Source organism: Falco naumanni, chromosome 4 (assembly GCF_017639655.2).
Source record: "Falco naumanni isolate bFalNau1 chromosome 4, bFalNau1.pat, whole genome shotgun sequence".
Lineage (NCBI taxonomy): Eukaryota > Metazoa > Chordata > Aves > Falconiformes > Falconidae > Falco > Falco naumanni.
In genome coordinates, this window is record NC_054057.1 from 18,518,662 (window position 1) to 18,537,725 (window position 19,064).

Here is a 19,064-nt window from a genome sequence, read left to right on the forward strand (position 1 = left end):
TTTTGAAGACTACTGGAGGAGTGAGCAGCTCCAAAGTTTGTGGGCTTTTCTTGTTTAAGTTTTCTATGGGTTGTGCACTGGCCAGTAGTGCTATTACCTACAAATCAAACACAATAGCAGGCTGGGTAAAGAAGTAGAAACCTCAATCAAAATGCAGTAAGTTTCTTCACAAGGCTAGGATTATTAATAAGAACTGTGCTGCAGTTGTATCAGGAGACCTCAAATTAAATTGAAGCTGAAATACATTGGTTATCTACAAATACACAGAGAGAAAAAAAAATAAAAATCTGCCTTTGAGAACTTGCAGCCTAAAATGACAAGGTTGAAAAACAAACAAGTAAAGAAAAAAACACCTCCAACAACAGAACAAAAGGAAAGAAAAGAAAGAGAGAGGGTAGGAAATTAATTCCCAAAGCTGACACAGTTCACCCACGGTTGAATGGCAGATTAAGGGCTCACAGTTGAGTCAAAACTCAGGATTCCCAATTCCCTGAATGCCTGGCTCTATCCTTTCAAGAGAAGGGGAAAAAACAAAGGCTAAAATGAGTGCAAAAGATATTGATCCTTAAATGTGGTTGAGACAAGTAAGAGGTCTTATCATAAAATGTTAATCTGATGGCAGACAGAAGGAACGTCACTGTGTGGTGGAGAAGAAAACACGGCATGCAGCAAACAGCTCTGTTATGTCTTGGAAACGTGATTAAAATTCCTCTGGTGTCTTCACCAAGGACTCCTTTTAGTGTCTCTTCTTTCAGCCAGGCATCTGAACTTGGAGAAACTGCAGAGAAACCAAGTTCTCTTGTCATCTCTGCTAAACTTCACAGCCGTCACTTAAACAGTGTTCCACCGAGTGAGGAGCACAAATCCTGCCTGCAACCAGCTGGGGGAGGGGAGGAGCCTGCCCCTCATCATGCTGGTGTGGGCCATCTTCTCTCCTCACAATGCACATTTGGATGTCTTGGTCTGTAACCTAAGATGATTGATAATCAACTTCCCACTCCCTAGGTCAAGCACCAACCACTTTTCTTCGTTATTTGGGGGTGATCCAACGCTGCTTCTACCAAAAGAGCAATTTCTGCTCATTTCCGTGAGGAGTGAATCAAGCCCTGGGAACAGAGGGTGAGAACCACCCTTGCTGGGCTATTCCTTCTGTCGGTGACAGTGCTGGGGTAAGCCTTCCTTTCTGGTAAATTATCCTGCCACAGATTCGAGAGTGAACACGGTGAGAACGGCCCAGGTTCTGCGTTATTTAAATAGATGTGCAGAACTTCTTATCAAAATCAGTGAGAGGTATTAAGGTTTACATGAAAGCTGGGAAACAGCACTGGATTCACTACATCAGGGGTCTTCAAACTTTATAACCAGGGGGCCGGCGCGCGGATGCAGTGGCAGGCAGTCATCTGCGGCTGCTTGGTTTCCCCTCCCAACCCCCAGCGGGGGGGTCTGTAAATACCAGGGGCCAGATTGAGGACCCTGGGGGGCCGTATCCAGCCCGCAGGCCGTAGTTTGAGGACCCCTGCACTACATATTGCAGGTCATAAGACTCCCTTGAACTCCTGCTTGAAGTTATAAAAGTAAGATTTAGCTTGCACCAATGTCTCAGCAAAATGCCTGGTTTGATTTAAACTTTTCTGGTCAGGACCAACTTATAACAATCACTGGGAAGCTCCAGTGATTGTTTTTGCTGCAACAGGAGAGATGCTCCTCTGAAGTTCAGAGCTTGCTGAACTTCAACATCAAACTGTTTGTTGTTTTTTTCTTTTTTTTTAAAAAAAAACAAAAACAACACACAAACCTTTACCAGCTCTTCCCAAGTTTTTCTCCTCCAAACAGCAGCAGACTGTGATGAAATCAGTTCTAGACTTTATTGTTCATGAACCCCTGAAGAGGTCCTTCAAAGGCAAGTTAAAATATCGAAGAGCAAGTGGCAATAAAAACAGTCTGTAGAGGTGTGGTTTCCTTTGTAGAAACACAATGGGTTAATGGCATGAAAGCATAAGGAATGGAATGAGAGCCATTCCTGCTTGTTCATGCCTGGATTTCCTAAGTGGTGTGATGGTCATAAGTATTATAATTTCACAGCCTTAACTTTTAACAATTATTTTATTGTAAAATTATGTCCAGATAAGATGGAAATGAGTCCATAAACAGACCAAAACTACTTTTTGGAGTGAGGTGGTTTGTAGGTTAATTAAAACATGTCTTACGTGAGATTTATTTATATCTTCATTACGCTGGCTCTTCTGCAAAGGTCATCACCTTCTGCACATATGTTATATAGAAAGGAATATACAGCAGCAGATTTACAGTCTGAAGAGGTATGCTAAAACTGAGTCATAATAACCCTTACATCATACTGACCTTGTTTAATCGTCCCCCACCAAATGTTCATATATATGTATATACGGATATAAAATCCATACATATGTAAATCTCTAAAAGCAAATCGACAACTGTAATTTAGGGCTTGGAGTACGGAGATCTGCAAGCACATTGCAGCTTAGAAAAATGAGCTCGAAGTTTTTGATACATGCTGGTTTTATTGATGTCGTTGTTTGTGAATTAGGCCAGATCTTCAGGACCTATTTAATAAATATCTAATAGACTATATACACATGCATATACTCAGTTTTTACCATTCACTCTTCAGTCTGTGGCAGAATAATTTACCAGAGAGGAAGGCCTACTGCAGCATTGTCACCAGCAGAAGGAATGGCCTGGCAAGTGTGGTTCTGAGACCTCAGTTCACCCCTCATGGAAATGAACTCATACACAGACAAAATATTTTCATTCAAACACAACAGATAGCCTTGTCAAAATAAAGAGAAATTTATCTGTGACTTCTAAAAAGGCAAAATGTGATAATACTCCTGTATTTTGTTTCTATACCACAGCTCTTATCCTGGTATGCTTTAAGGGTTATGAACCAGGCTCTGCAGGGAATAACTTATATGCAATTAAAATACTGATATTAATAAAAACCATTCATAAAGCCTATAAGCACAGTGAAATTCAACCATCTTTGCCATTGGGTGTAACAAAGGCTATCTGGGATAATCTGTGGCTCAGGGAGGTTCTGGCCAGAAGTACTGTGACAAAACACAACCTCTTCAAAACTGTCAAGAGCTCTTTCATCTCAGGATCTAAAGTTTTCACTGTCAAAGGGGATTAATGGCTCTGATGCTTGCTACAGTTTGGGGACAGTCAAGTTGAGATTTCTACAGGCCAGGTATCAACAGGCCATTAGCACCTACTGGACTATCCTGAAACACCCTTGTTGTCAGCAGAGCCCAGCAGCAGTCCTGCCTGGAAATTCCTTTATGTATTTATTTATTAGTTTATTTTTTAAGGTTGTAGCTGAAATAGCCACACAAATTAAAATGCTTAATTCTTGGTGTTTACTGTTCCTGCGCTCCCTCTTCTGGCTTTCTAGAATTATTTAGCAAACATCTAAGGCTTTCTAGAATTATTTAGCAAATATCTTATGCCCACATCGTAAGAACTCTGGTATCGGTTGTAAAAGCATCAGTTGTGATGATAACACAGGCTTTGGTAGCAGATATCACATAAAGGGAGTACTATCGAATAAACTGGGAAATGGCCATAGCAGCCAAGGACTTCTGTACATACACATCCTGAGTAAAGGTTTCCTGGGCTTTCGGAGAGCAAAAATAATCCTACTGGTTGCAATATCAACTTAGGTTGGTAGACTTAGATAGGGATAGGGATAATCAGAAGACTTCGCTGGAGTATGCCCTCCAGATTTCCAGTTTGCTCTCTCTTTTGAATAGTGCAATAGAACAGCTTAAATTTGTCCCCATAAACGAGCAGGATTTTTTTCACAAATTTTCTTCTAAATTGTGTAACAATAGCATTGTTAAATAAACATTCTCCTGCACCATTGAAAATGCAACTATTGTGGTAATATACAGCTGAAATCAATTTTAACAATTTTAATTGCTGAGCCTGAGAGAAAAACAAAAATGTGATGAACAAAAATTTGCATTTAAAATAATGTTCATTCTTAATATTCTTCCAACCACCCTTCCTACCACCATATATATGTGTGTTTATCTTCACAAACGAAGCCAGCCCCCGTCATGTAAGCATACTGGGAAACAGGTTCCGAGCTAATAGTGGAAAATGAGGTAAACAAAACTTTCTTGCACATCTTGTTATACTTACAAGGCTCTTTTCAAAGCTGCAAACAAACGTTCCTTGATTGCAGGGGGTTCCTGCCACGGAATTTCAGTTTCAGAATACAGGACCATAAGGAGCCCTGGCCTGGCTGTCCTGGTTCTGGTGGGGAAGAATCTCATGGCCACCCATTCCACGCACCAGCCTGCGAGGTGCTTTAGGAAGGGTGAGCAGGCAGGCAACCTCTGCTTGCGAGAAAAGGGGTTCCCTGCTTTTGGGGTACAGTCTTAGCCCCTGTCATTTGGCAGAGCCTGTGCTCTAGCCCTATAAATACATTAACGCATGGCTCAGGTGAGTCATGCCATTCGTTGCCTCACACTGGAGCTTTTGCTCTGACCTAGCGTGAAGTGGTTGTTCAGATCCAGCATCTCACTGACACGGTGTGTTACTGCCTAAGGGGAGAACCAAGTCCCGCTTCCTCTTCTGGAAAGCCCCCGGCAGTTCTGCTGGGTGTAAAAATCATTGTGAGCCGTCTGTGGGACCTTCAGGGCAATGAGCCTGGTAAATGTCAGCTGATGCATAACAGCGCTATTATGGCCTGAAGAGCTGGGTGTCGCAGGAAAGTGGTTTTATAGGAAATCACTGGGAATTATTAACCTGCATAAAGATACTCTCACACATAATTATCTGCGAGATTAGAGCCGGTAGTTTTGCGGGTTTCAGTCTTCACATATCATGGGATAGTTCACGAAGAATACGTTTTGTTACACCAGACGATAAAAGTTGCTGTACCACAGGCTTCATGGCTGCACGGTCGGTGCTTACCAAAGTAAAAGTGAAACATACAAGACTGAAAAAACCCCAACAAACAAAAAAGACCTCCCTGCCTGCAGCGTTACAAGACATAAGGTGATGGCTTGTAGCATCACATATCGCCGCTAGTCCATACAGTGGCTGTAAGTTAAGGCATTTAAAGCAGAAAAAAAGAAGAAAAAAGAAAGGAAAAAAAAAAAAAAAGAAAAAATAGAATAGCTTAGTGACCACTTTTCTTTTAGGGAGACTGAGAACAAAAAGCAGAGACCTGGTATTTTACTCTTCCAGCGAGCAAGAGCCACGAGTCAGGCACTCATCCCACGCCGGCCTCGGCGGGCCCTGAGGATGCTGGAAACGCCGGCGGAGGTCGGGGAGCTGGGAGCAGGGACCAGGGATCGCAGAGCCGGGAGCGGGGAGCCGGTGCCGAGCGCAGGCGGTGCCGCCCCCTCCCGGCCGGGACCGACCCGACCCGGGGCGCCAAGCGGAGCATCCCGGGCCCGGCTGCGCTCCCTCGGCGGCTGGCCGGCTTCGGAGTGGAAATCCACGTACGCCGCAGCGCGCCGGCTGGGAGGCTGCCCGGCGGCGGCTCTCCGGGAAGACCCGCAGCGCCAAGGGATAAGCAGTCATTGCGGAGGGACGGAGGCAGCCCCGGAGCCCGCACCGGGCGCTGCAGGAGAAGGAGGGGGCAGAGGGGGCCGGGCCGCTGCCGGGCGGCGCGGGGGCAAGGCAGCGGCGGGCGGGTCTCGTCCCCGCCCGCAGGTGCTCCGAGCGGCGGGACCCCCTCGGCGGCGGCCGGCCGGGGCTGCACGGCGCGGCCCGGCCAGCAGGAGGAAGGAAGAGGAAGTGAGCGGCGGCGGGGAGCGCCGAGCGCCCGTGCGAGCCCCGGGATGGGATAGCGCCGGGGCAGCGCGGCGCACCGAGGCGTCGGCGGCGCGGAGCCCGGCTCCCGCGGCGGGGGGCGGCCGAGCGGCCCCGCTCTGCGCCGCGGGGTGCGGGCGGCGCTGCCCGCCCTGGGAGGTAGGCGAGCCCCGGGGCGGCGGGGGGAAGCGGCGGGGGACGGGGCGGGCTGCGGCGCTGAAGGGGAGCGCGGGGAGAGGCGTTGGGCGGGCGGGCCGAGACGGGGCGGCCGGGCGAGCCCCGCACCTGCCCGCGGCGCAGCCGGTCCCCCACCGGGGGAGGTGTCGGGCGGGGGGCGGCCGGAGGCAGCGGCCGCCGTTGCCGTGAGGAAGAGGAAGCGCAGCCTCGTGCTTGTCAGTGCGGCGGGGCCCCGGCCGGCGGGGGGGGGGAGACCCGGCCCGCCTCGCACAGCGGCTCCTCCCGCCGCCCTGCCCTCCCCTCCCCGCCGGCCAGCGGCCGCTGCTGCCACAGCCGCCGGCTCGGCTCCGCCGGCGCCTCCTCCTCCGCCGGCGCCTCCTTCCCGCTCCGCGCCCCCCCGCCCCCTCCCGCGGCCCGGGCGGCCCTGCCCGCCCCCAGCTGCGCCCGCTGGTCGGAGGCCGCTGGCGAGGGGAGGCGGGCGGGGGCCGCGCACCTCCGGGCGCCGGGGGGTGAGTGGTGGCGGGCCCTCGCCTCACCCGGCGGGGCCGGGGCCGGGACCGGGACCGGGGGCGGGCGGCCGGGGCGGGGGGGCGGCGTGCGGGGGGCAGCGGCCGCGGGAGGACCCGCGCGGGTTAACGCGGGGGGTCAGGACCGCCGCAAGTGTGCGCGCAGCCGCCGCGCGGCGGGGGAACCGCAACTTCCAAGCAAGTGCATCCCCGCGGGCCGCCGGTACCCGGCCGCCGCACCCCGGGCACGGCTGCCCCGCGGCCCCTCGGGGGGCTGGGCGGGCCGGGGTACGCGGGGCGCTGTCGCTCGGCCGCCGCTCGCAGCGGTGATGGGACCGCTGGTCAGTTTCTAGGGAGCGGCTGTTCCGCAAGGCGGGTGGCGGCGGTGCGAAGCCGCGCTGCGCAGCCTTGCAGAGCCAGTGCGTAGCGGGTCCGGAAAGTTACGGGTTTAGAAGTTGCTTGGCTCGAAGCCTTCGCGAAGTTTATTTTCAATATCTTTTCCTTGCAGAACTAACACAACTGTCCAGCTCTCCCCCGAGAATGGTATAAAGTAAATATAGGAGTTCCTGAAAAATAACAGTGAGTACATTTCGAATCAGCAACGTTTTGTAATTAATTTTATTAGAATATCTCTTAACCTGCCAAGGCTCAAAATGTGCAACAAACGCGTTGCGAGTGCCAATGATAATAATGATGCAGGAAATGTACCGTGTGTTAATTGCTTTAGTGTAAACATGGTTGCCTGTGAGCTGTGTTTCACCATACAGCGGTTACGGTGCGGTTTCAGCAAGGGATGCTTCCAAGTGTGTTATTCATAAGGAGATGGGTTTGCTTTTGCTTTTGTCCCTCAGCTGCCTGACTGCCCCAGGTTAAAATACTTATCTTTTGGGAAGAGGGGGAAACTAAGTAAGGACTGTGCAGAGTCCTGTACCTGTGACCAAGGGCATCCTTTCCTCATCTTCCCCATAACTCTTTCTCCTCCTTTCCCCCAGATGCGTGCACACACACACATGCCGTCTCATCCTCAGTTATATAATCTTTTAGGCATTTATGGATCATTCATTGTTCTCTTTAGTCCCGTTCTTCCCCTGTCATTCCTGCTTGATTGACTTACATAGAATATTACACAGGAAAGAAACATATAAATGCATTTTCATCAAGTTGTGCCAGTTTGAGCTGCAAGCTTGCTTTCCTTCTTTGAAGATTTTCTTTTCCTGATTTCTGCCCTGTCCCCCCCCCTCCCCCCCCCCCCCGCCCCCTTTTTTTTGAGCTGTATAAGTATGTGGTAAGGATCCAATCTGATGACCGGTAACTAGATAAGGAGGAGGAAGGACAGTGGTGACAGTTTGCTGGTAAAATCCCTCTTGTGTGTTAATGGATGTTTTCCTAACAGTGCACGTGCCATAAAGCTGTTAAAAGTACTGCAGCAACTCTCAAAAACTCCCTGGTCAGAGAAAATGAAGATTAGTATGGCTAAAACATCAACATGACATGAAAGGGATATTATTGAAAGATGCTGTCAGTGCAGTCTGTGGATCTGAGTGCATGATTTGACCAGTCTAGAGGTGTACCTGATTCCCAGTTTGCTCACTCAGGGAGAGTGCGGGGGTAGTTGACTTTCTTTTGTCTCTTTTTGTCATCTGTTTGAAATTCGCTGTGCAGTGTAACACACTTGTCTTCTCTGTAGCTTGAAACTTTGCTATGTGTGTCATTGAGAATTTTTTTAAATGAAGAATGGGGAAGGGGGGGGGGGGGAAGAGGACTGATTTCTACACTTAACATTTTGATATTTTTCCTTATATTTTCCATATGCCAGGAAAAACTTAATAGTTGTACAATTCAGATGGATTTTGATGAAGGGATAGGAAAAATTCCTACCTATTTATTCTGTAAGTTGTCTTATGTGGTCACTGAAGGTACCTGCAGTTCAGTATTCGTTATTATATAACCTGACTATGCGTGTTCTTAAAAGCAAGCGCTTCTGTTTCCTCACTGTTTGGGTGCAATGTATTGTATTCACGGTCCTAAGAAGTGATTTTTTTTTTTTTTTTTTTTATGCCCCTTCAGGCTAATATTCAGAAAAAAAGCTTAGGCTGCATAAAGGTGTAACTGTTGCTGAAACACAGCTGTGTGCATGGCACTTCCTGACAGTGATGCTGTCCTGCAGCGAATTGCGGATCAAGAGTAATGTGGTGCTCCACCCTTCCTTCCGCTCTTTGTTTTTGCTACCTAGTAGAAGTCTCTTTTTGATTTTAAGGTTTGGGCTCCTAGATGCACTTTCTCACAGTATTTAGCCTACAAAGTGGTACTGGGACTATGATCTTGTGTATTCCATGTTGATACATAGGGAGCAGAGGTCTCATGTTTGCACATAAGGCGTGTGGCTTTCTTCTTGTGATGCTCTGGGTGGGTTCAGTATGTGATGGAGTGAGAAACTGATGTCTATAGATTTATCTGTAACTAGGAAAAGGTTTCCATAGATCTCTGCCAGTGCACCTGCACACTAATGTGCAGTGTCCTCCTGGTCTAACGACAGCAGCCTTTTTTGATATGTTGCCAACCACAACATTCCCAATTCTGTGATTCTCAGATAGGAATTTGCTTGGGGCTTAGGTGTGGCCAACAAGTACAATTGTCTTCAGTTGTGACTCTGCTATCCCTTGATTTTCAGTTTCCTTGAAGTAAATGATCTCTCCAGTTTAGAAGCTGTCTTCATCGTGCTGTGGTGCGAATGTGCAGTATGTTGTATTAAAAAAAAAAAAAGTTTGTAGAAGGTGATGGGATTTTGGTAGCCCTGGGGACTAGAAAACATCATACACCTTGGGAGCAAGGAAAAGTGCTCTTGCCTTTTCTGCTTTATTTCTCTGCACAGTTATACCTGGGTCTCATAGACTTTCTCCTCTGCTGTATCCTTGCACTGTCCTGGAGCCAGAACTTTGAGGGAGAATAAGTTGGTTGAGTTTGTCTCCCCTGTTCAGTCATTGTTAAAAAGGAGATTTCGGAAAAGGGGGTTTATGTTATGAAGTCTTTGTGGTTTGAACACTTGGAACTAGAAATGGCTTTGTAACAGCCATCAAACCACCATTCAGTAAGGCCTGTGCTGTATCTTTAAAAGATTTCCCTGCTCTGAATGAGTTTTTTTGAAAAAGGTTCTTGTATTCGTGGCAAGAGGAATGTGCCAAGTACACGTTGTTAAACTTGTGTCAATTTAACAGAGCAACTGTTTAAAGGATTTGAGATAATTTTCCTTCTACTGGAGTCAGTTACCTTTTTTTTTTTCTTTCTTTTTCTTTTCTGTTTTTCCCTTTCTCCAAATATAACACTGGAAAAGGGGAGAAAGAGAAACTAAAAGCAATTGGCAGAAGCCAGTGTGTTGGCAGGCATTTGATAGTACGGATCATAAGAGGTGATAATATGTATGTGACACTTAACATAAAATAAACTGCATACATATGGCATTGCAGAGAAGAATGGAAGAATAATCAGAAAATTGTGAAGCTGTCCTTCAGTCAGTATTTTTACATCAAGTTATTTGCAAGGATTTGGTTTTGTGGTGTGATCTTTCATTATTGCAAGTGAGAGATTGAAGGATAATGTCACAACTTCTCTGCTAGTTTTCCGCAGTTTTCTGATCACAGTTAACATTGAAGAGGAGTATTAATGAGAAGTCTATGCCACAGGGGATAGCCAAGATGTTTCTTCTTTTCTCCATTAGAGACCTGACAGAGGTAAACTTCTTTGTTACGGGCAGATACTAAGTAGCTGGTGCCACATGTGTGGTACCCGTTGGTAAGCTACTAGTTTCTCAAGCTGCCAAGCGGATTGGTGTGTAGAGTGTGTCCTTGCACTTAAGAGCAAGGTGAACAGTGATTTACCTGGTGCTTGTTGGCAAACACTTGGAAATGCATTGATACATTTCTCCTAGTGGCAGGTTTCCGTTGTAAGTACTTGATTTGACTGCAGTAGGCTTGTTTTTGATGGCTGCTAGGAGGGAGAGGTTAGTGAGAGCGTGGAAGTAATGCACAAGCCATTTTTCCGTTCAGGTCTAACTTGCACTGTGAAGAAGACTTAAAGCCACTGCTGGTAGGGGTCCCCTTAGAGCAGTGTTTTAGTTTATGTATAAATGAACTCACTTTGGTACATTTCTAGTGAGCAGCCTTTGGAGTTCTTTAGAAATATGAATATACTACCTGGAGATGTTATGCAGATGCTATAAGAGACCTATTCTTGCTGCTTCTGAGGACGTAAGTCTGCTTACTGATGCTTCTGCTGTGTTCCATTTACGGTCAGATCCCACTGCAGAATCCACTAGTGCAAAGGAGGGAGCGGAAGCTGCCAGTCAGTGCTGAGGGAGAAGATTTCCCCTTTCAGATGGACTTCAGTTGATTTAAAGTGTTTGTGAAACATCATCTTCAGGAAAGAGGCTGGGGTTGGAGGGGGGCGGGGTGGGGTAAGAAAACAAATTGTTCCCAAACAGATCTGTTAGAAAATGATAGCTGTGTCCTAGCTGTGTGTGTTTTCTCGGCTTTTGCTTCTGCTTTCCTTCTGGTTTTTATTTCTCAAAACTAAACTCTCCTCATAATTTCTTCTTGTGTGTTTGCCACCTATACATTGGTACCTTATTCTTTGGTCTTTGGTGTATTTACTTTATCCCAGCTCTCATGGTTTCACTGACTTTGTCCAGTCCTTAAATTCTTTCCCAGGCATCCCTTAGATTATTACTCAAATAATTTTATTTATGATTTGCAAGAGAAGCTGTGGACTGAAATGGGGATCACCTATGCTCTTTCAAAATCTCTAGCTCAAAGTGTTGGACAGTCCAAATTTATGGGGGGCATATGAAGTGTAAAACTGTCTCTGAAATATTGCATCATCAGCGGCTCAGTAATTTTTTTTATCAGCTGCATGAATACATGTACGATAATCCAGCCTTTTGTTGAGCTTGCTTCAGCTGAAAGGGAGGCTGGGTCACTGCTGCTGAGATCTTCAGGTTCTGGAGGTGTGATGGCTTTAAACTCCCATTCTTTAATACAGCAGAGGATGCTTGCTTGAAGATGATCCAATTTCCCAGAGCTTTTTAAAAATCAGTGTGTGTGTGTGAACACAGACAAAATGCTCCATGTGGACCTCTTTTCCCTTAAGGTATGAGGCTGACAACCTGCAGGTTAAATGCATCCAACACTTTGAAGCTGGACAAAAGGAAGGATATGCAGGGCATGACAACGGGCTCAAATAATGCTCTCAGGGTGCCAATCTTCCTCCTTCAGCTGAAATTCTGTGCACGGTTCCTGGGGCTAGATGGCTGGTGCTATCAGAGGTGTTTTTCTTTTAGCTTGTTGTCAGCTTGATAGTAAGAATTGAAAGAGGCAGGGTTCCTAATTTACCCTGTTAGAAACTTCTGCAAAATTAAGCATGTAGTTGTTTCCTGTGATTGTGTACATGCTGCGAGTAAGAAGTATACTTAGTGTATTTGTTTGCTGACTTGAAGCCCCTCTCAGTTTCTTCTGATGCTGACTTGATCTTTTATGTAATCATAGGAGACACATAAATGTTGTGAAAATAGGTGAATGATTTTAATTTTTTTAAAAAAAATGATAGTTAAAATAATTTTTGCTATGTTTTGATGGAGTTTGGCAAAACCAGTATTTCAGTAAACTTCTACAAAATGTGATTGCTTTAGCACTTTATTCCATGGATACAGAACTGTCTTAGCTAACTACTCCTGTATTCTTAACATATGCATGAATTCTGGTGTTTGAATTTGTAACAGAAATGAAAATACCATTTGCCTGTTTTCTCTCTCTTCAGCCAATGTACATGTATCGTCTAGTTCAGCAGAAGTGTAAGGGGCGTGTGGGTCTTGGTGAAGAAACCTCACGTGAGCTGTTCAGGTTTCTGTCTGGCTAGACTGGCAATCTGCTGTATGCTTCGTTGAATCTTGCTGAGTGACCACGGTGGGAGTGACTTTAAATTGCTGCTTCATATTTTAAAAAAGGTGGTAGTCTATTGAGGTAGGGTGATGAGCAATTTATAAGTGTTCACATAATACCCTCTGGCCAGACAGTAAAGTTGACTTGCACGTTTCTTCTCTAATAATAAGAACAAATGTCTATGACACAGGGTGGTATAATAGGGTTTTTACTCTTGGTGCCAATGCATGTATTTGTTACGTTCCGATACAGTCTTTTCCATTGCTTTGCTTTCTGGAATACAATTGCACGTTAGTTTTCATAGCAACGGTCGTGGCTTCAGCTGGAAATTGAAACCTGATAAGTGCTGGCTCGGGGCATGGACTTGTAGACAAACTTTTTTAATAACACTGAGCCAAATCAACTAAAAAAAAAAAAAATTCCCCAAATGTCAGTTTTGGTCCTTGCATTCTGGAAAGGATATCTGGTATACCCTTTGTTCACTAGGCTTTTAAAATGCTGGCATATTGGTGATTGTCTTTTTCTTTCTTTTTTTTTTTTTTTCCTCTCCCAAGTTCTCTTTTTTCTCCCTCTCTTCAAGCACCAGGGCACTCATCTGTTGAAACTCTACCCCCTGTGGTTCAAGTACATTCCTCCTATCAACCTTTTCACCCCACCTCCCACTGTCCCTCTTCACACATACTCTGACATCTCTTCTGCTCACCAAACTCACAAAATTTGGGTCTTGAAACGAGGTCTAATTCTGAGGTATACTTTATGTGGGTCTATAATCTCTCCTCCTATAGATATGCATACAAGTTTGTTCTTGTGTTTAATCTTCTTTTCCTGAAAAAAAAAAAAAAAAAGGCAGAAAATTTGAAAAAATGAAAACTTCCATTGAAGACCAAAAGGCATTTGGTGTGGTGGTCGTTAACTACTTGGGAGAAGATTGTAAAGGTGGGGGGAAAAGGTCCAACCAACCAGAAAGCCTACAAAGCCAAAAGAAAATGTAAGGTGTTTTCCACTTTGGACCACTTAATACAATTTTAACTGTATCTATGGCAAGTAATTACAGATGTGACAGCTAGTGCCAGTTCCAGAAAAGGAAGAAAAGGGCATGAAAAGTGGCCCACATCTTGAACAAAAATACTAGGTTGGTTTTTAAAAGTTGTAACTAATGTTAGAAGTAGGTCAGTTTATGTGGTCTTTTTTGAAAAGATTAATTTTCATATTATGCAGCCAAAAGTGAAATTTTTACAGAAGTGCAATAGTGGAAGGCAGTGTATAAAGTCTGGAAAGACGACTTTTTTCTTCTGCCCTATGCTGCTCTGAACCTTTTTCTGTCCTGGCTTTCTTCTCTGACACATTTGAACTTCACTTACTGAACTTTGTGCATCTGTTCTTCTCTCTGTATAAAATACTAGTGATTTCAGTCTATATTCCTTGGGTTAGCCTTAAGGATGTGAATGTACAGTGCCTTTCACAAACTTTTCTAATATGCAGTGACCTGGGCTTTTTATTTCTTGACCTGCCAAAAATAACCTGTTTTTTCCTTCAGCTACCTTAGGAAGCTAGCTTGTTGGAAGTCTGTGTGTGTTTGTGTAACAGCAAGAGTCGGTAGCATTGTGCTGTGTTGGGATGGTTTTCTGGAAGGCAGAGGTTTGAAAGACTTCATCCCCTCCAGCTGTGAATGAGTCAGAAAACACGTTATGAGAAAGGAGAGATGTGTGCAGAGGGAGAAGGGAAGAAATTAATCTACATAATTTTAAATCCAAGTTGGAATTCAAATTCTATTTTAAAACAAACATAAATAAAATGGTCTTGGGCTATTTGCACTGGAATTTTAAATTGCTTTCCTGGTTTATAAGCCAGAGGGATCAAAACATCCACAATTCAGTGGATGTGTGAATTCAAAATAAAACAGGAGGTTTTGTGATTTTTTTAAAAAATATTCCAAATTGCTTAAATTTTGTAAAATTATTCACCTTTAGAAACAGTGAGGCTTTTGGCTTTGAATTAATTTTGTAGAATTAATATATGAAGGTTGAAAAAGCAACTGTGCTGGCCTATGGGCTACTTTTCTGCAATTAGAGGGATGATGGTATAAGGGAAAAAGCAGTCAGGCTTCCCTCCCCTAAATCGGTAAATAGAGAACCACCAAACTAGACTAGAAAATCAAACTTAAGTCAACCCGCAGATCCTTTGTTTCCAACTAATTGTTCTGGCTGTGTTCACTGGTCCCCATAAGCTTGACTAAGGGGATAAGCCTTGCTTTCCTGTCTTGAGGCTTTTCTCTCTTGATCTATTGAAATTCAGAGTGGAGGGCCCCCTTTAGAGAATGTCCTGTTGGTAGCTGTCTCCTCTGTGACAAAGAGGCTCCAGCTGTGGATATGGATTGAGGAGAAAGGTAGCTTCTCAGGCAGGCAATTTGGAGTCATTCAGGAAACCAGCAGTTTTAATTTAATTTGGCAATGGTAAGCCTGAGTCAGTGCAGCTTCCTGACTGCTGGTGTCCAGTACTTGAATTCAGACAGTACCTGGGCAGGCCCAGTGTGTGCTGCTGCAGGTTCCGTTTCTGAGATAAGCAATTGTAATGGGATGACATTGTGCAGCTCTGTAGTTTAACGTGATGGAAGAGATGCTCTAAGTCACTGGTTGGACACTGGAAGGATGTAGTTTCAATTGTTGCATCAGGTAAGGACTGGGGTCCCAAGCGGGTGCCATCCTCAGGACAGCTGCTCTCCGACGCTTCGGTGCCAGCAGGGTTCCCGCAGGATGGGGAGCGTTCGGGTCTGCCACATAGGGTGAATCCTGGTAAGAAGCAGTAGGCATAACTGCAGTTAGAAGGGCTCATAAAACATTTTCTGCATCTTCTAGCTCCTTATCCCAGTCTGATTCCAGCAGCCTCATGTGTGTGGAGATACCTAGGCATTAGTTATGCAGGTATAATTACAGCTTTGCATGTAATTAACTGCATTATCAGTATTAGCCAAAGGGAGAGAGAGTTGTATGTTTGAAGTACGGTAGTCCATGTGTGTTGTCGCTTCACATGCATACAAAATGAGACAAGAGGCACTAAAAGAGAAGCTTTGGGAGAAAAGTGTCTTTTAACAAAATGAATCTAAATCTATTGTTTTGACAAAAGCAGTACTGCTGAAATAGAGTAATCGGTTGTAATACTGGCAGCTTGTGAGAGCTGCAGGAAGATCTCTTAACCCACGGTATTTACCGAAAGGGACAGGTAAGCCTGATATGGTCAGCATGGATACTTGATCTTTACCCAGTCTGTGGAGAAGTTACAAGCGGGAGCAAGGCATGGGTGCGTTCTGTATTGGTAACCTGAAGCAGTTAGGGAACTTGGAGGTTGTTTTGAGCATCTTCTCAATCTTAATTTAAAAATAGCTTGCAAATATATCCTTTTATGTCTGCATTCTGCCTGCTATCTGCCCTTCTATTTTCTGAATAAAAGCTGGGGAGCTGCCTTCCCTAAGGACAGCATGGACTATGCATCAGCAGTGGGAACTCGTGTTCTCTCCTACTGTTTTTCAGACTGTAATATGAAGTTACTGCTGTAGCTGCAGCGCCTTGGTGAGCTGATTTAACCTAACTGGGCAGAGAAGATCTACAATCAATTTTTTTCAAATAGAGACAAAATTGAACTTCTCCATGTACCAAGTAATGGTGGAGAAGCTCCCACTGAACACCGGGAGGAGCTCAGGGCAGCTCTTTTAGGGCCTGACTGTCCAGTATTTTTACTGAATCCATCTACATACTGGCTGTAGGCAGAAATTCTGGAATTCTTTTAGTATAGCTGAAGGAAAAAAAAAAAAGCATTTCATAGTTGGATTCAGTTTGAGATATCTGCTGTTGTTTGTTTTAATTTCTCAATTGGATGCTGGCACAAAGCCTCATGAACATGGAAGTCAAAGAAAACATGGGTTTTTTTAAAAAAGTCTTTCATCAGTGAAGGTGAATTGATTAGTCCAGTGATTCTATAGGCAACAGTTCTGTCTTTTGGGCAGTAGTTGCTGTGTGTTACTAAAGGTTGTCCATAGATGAAAATCATGAAGTGGCAATATGATTTAGTTGAAGAATAATAATCCTTGGTATTCTCCAGAATTTTATATTTTGTATTCATGCTGGTTTGATGTCTAGATATCTACACTTAAAACTGAAAAAATCTTGAGGTTTTGTGAGTTTGGGTGCTTTTTCTTTGGGGGTGTGTGTGTGGTATTTTTTTCCCAAAGAAGAATTTAATCTGTAACTTTTGCCTGGCTTAATAGAAAGAGCTGTGCAGGTGGTTATCTTGGTATCGTACTAGAAAAGCTGGTAATAATTTGCCATACTATTTCCAGTAAAAATGTTAACCAGGTAGACCTGAACTGCTAGCATAACTCAGTTCCTCCTGATAACATAACACGTTAAGTCCAGTAGTGTCAAGCCACTAGAGAGTTTGGTCTTTAGAAGAGGAAGAAAGAGAATTATCTCAGATCCACAGTGCTGTAAATGTTGACTATTTAGTTGTGACCAGTGTGTAACCTTTGTGCAGAGAGTCAGTCCGTGGGTTTGCAGTTCGGCACTTAACAGTGTTGAATGAAAAAATGAGTTCAAAGAAAGGAAGGTGCCTTCCTTGCATTGTATGAGAAACTGTTGCAGACTGTTAAAATATTCAATGGTACTTTTTCCTTTCGAAGGTCTAACACTGGTCTTCAACTACTTCTGGTCCCACTGAGGAATTCAGAAAATCAGTGAAAGCTGAGGGTGATATATGTGATAATTGCAAAGGCTTTTGCTGTTTGCAGAACAATTTGGATACCATGAGAGAGAAAGTTTTTTGCTGCTTTCTCACAGGTGTGCCACTAAAGCAGGATAATTGTATTTAGGAAGAGAAGGATGTTCTCTATTTTGCCTTAGCAGAGCAACTGTGTCTCAGGAGCAGCAGTTTCCCCATTGTTACCCTTGTACACACTGAGATTGGGTTGCTGAAACATTTGAATAAAATAATGTGTTTTTCTGCAGTAATTCTTTTAAACTGTTTCTGACAAAAGATAGCATCTTTCTGCAGTTGCCAATGGCTTGCCTTGTACAGTTGTCAAAAGAAGAGCTAGACTGTATTGGGAAGAACCAGCAGAAAATTGTAGCATTTGGCCTCACCATTGGCTTTTGTAGAAACAGGGCAGAATTACTGGCGTGTTATTTATGTCTGTGGGTATATGAGATCCACAATGCAATGTCTTTTCCTTCTTTTCTGCAGAGCATTTTTATGTAGGTAGGAGGAGCAGGTGCTCATTGCTGGTGAAAGCCATTGTATGCTACCTGGCCCTTTGGAAGGGAAAATTTGTGTGTGTTTTATTTAAAAACTGCCAATGCCGGTGGCATTTTTTTTTTTTAATTTTTATTTTTTATTTTATACTCCTTTTAAAAACCATGTCTTGGACTTCCTTATCTCCTTTCACAAAAAAAGAGATTGTTCAGTTTCAGGCTCTTTGTCAGAGCTGTACTGCCAGGAGCCTTCCTGGCCTCTGGCACTATCAACAGAAAATGCTGCTCTTGAAAGAATGGAGTATAGTTTAGGAAGGGTGGAAGGGGGGGGTACCAAGACTGGTAGCAAAAGGCAGGACTTGACATCGCAAAGAAATGGCTGAAAAAAACGTTCATGTTCCTTGAAACTTTTGACAGTGGTAGAATAAGGTTAAATGAAGGAGGAGGAAAGAGAAATAAAGCAAGCAGAAGGGGAAAGCCTTAGCAGACCCAGAAAGGGGAGGGGAGGGTATTGTCAAGTTTATTTAGGCATCGCCTTTTTTGCAAGATAAGCCTGGAACAGGGAATGGGTGATCCCTAGTGTTTCAGTTTAGTAATTTAAATCTTATGTGATACATAATTACATATTTCGGGGTTTTCCCCCTGACTCAGCCCCACAAGCTTAGTCTGTCAGGGGTATGGAAATGGAGTTTGAATATTGCTGGGCCATTGTGTAACCTACAACTGGCTCTGAAGAATGGAAGAGTGATACATAATGGCACATTAATCAGGTAAATATTCCTCAGTAGTACCTCACTCCTCCACAGCTTTAATACGTGCTTATTTTTAATATAATACGTTGTCTAACTGGGTGCAAAATCTCTAGCTGGTGGCAGGGCAAGACCGTAGAATGTTAATAAACAACCTTTGCATCCCCTGGCATGAATGAGGAAGCCCTGTGTTTTGTTTTGTTTGTTTGGTGTATTTATTTTTTTTTTCCCCTACCTGTCCTTTCTGTCTGCTGTCACAGAGACTGAGTCCTCAGCAGACAGCTTTCTGGGTTGTCTACCATAAGGCTGCAGTGGAAGTATGGAAGGTCTTGAGCTAGGAGCTCTCGGGCTTTTAAGGCCAATCCTAGATTACTCTGGGTCTTTTAAGGTGTGCATGTGTGTGAGGACTGGAAGGTTTCTTATTCCCATTAAATTACAATTAAATATGCGCTTAAGTTTTGGGTTTTGTTGAATCCTGTTGATTCTGCACAAACCAAAACAGATATGGGTCATGCTCTTTTTCTGCTTTACAGGCATGAATAATCATGTAGAAAATAAATGCATGGGTCAGATCAGCTGAGTGGGAAGCACCGGTCTTATTCAGCTATGCTTCTGACAATGGTGACTTTCTAAACGGCTTAGAAAGTCTTCCTA

General features: G+C 44.5%; 1 protein-coding gene across 2 annotated transcripts in view; it reads left to right on the forward strand.

Annotated features, from left to right (window-relative positions):
* Nucleotides 1–5,657: 5,657 nt before the first annotated feature.
* Nucleotides 5,658–19,064, forward strand: part of ELMO1 (engulfment and cell motility 1) — a 310,364-nt gene continuing 296,957 nt past the window's right edge. The window contains exons 1-2 of one of the 2 annotated variants that reach the window (XM_040591563.1): nt 5,658–5,967; nt 7,000–7,070. The gene's annotated coding sequence lies outside the window, so the exon portion shown is untranslated. Of the gene's footprint in view, nt 5,968–6,365; nt 6,495–6,999; nt 7,071–19,064 lie in introns of those variants that run through there. The other variant, XM_040591561.1, reaches the window with a different exon arrangement.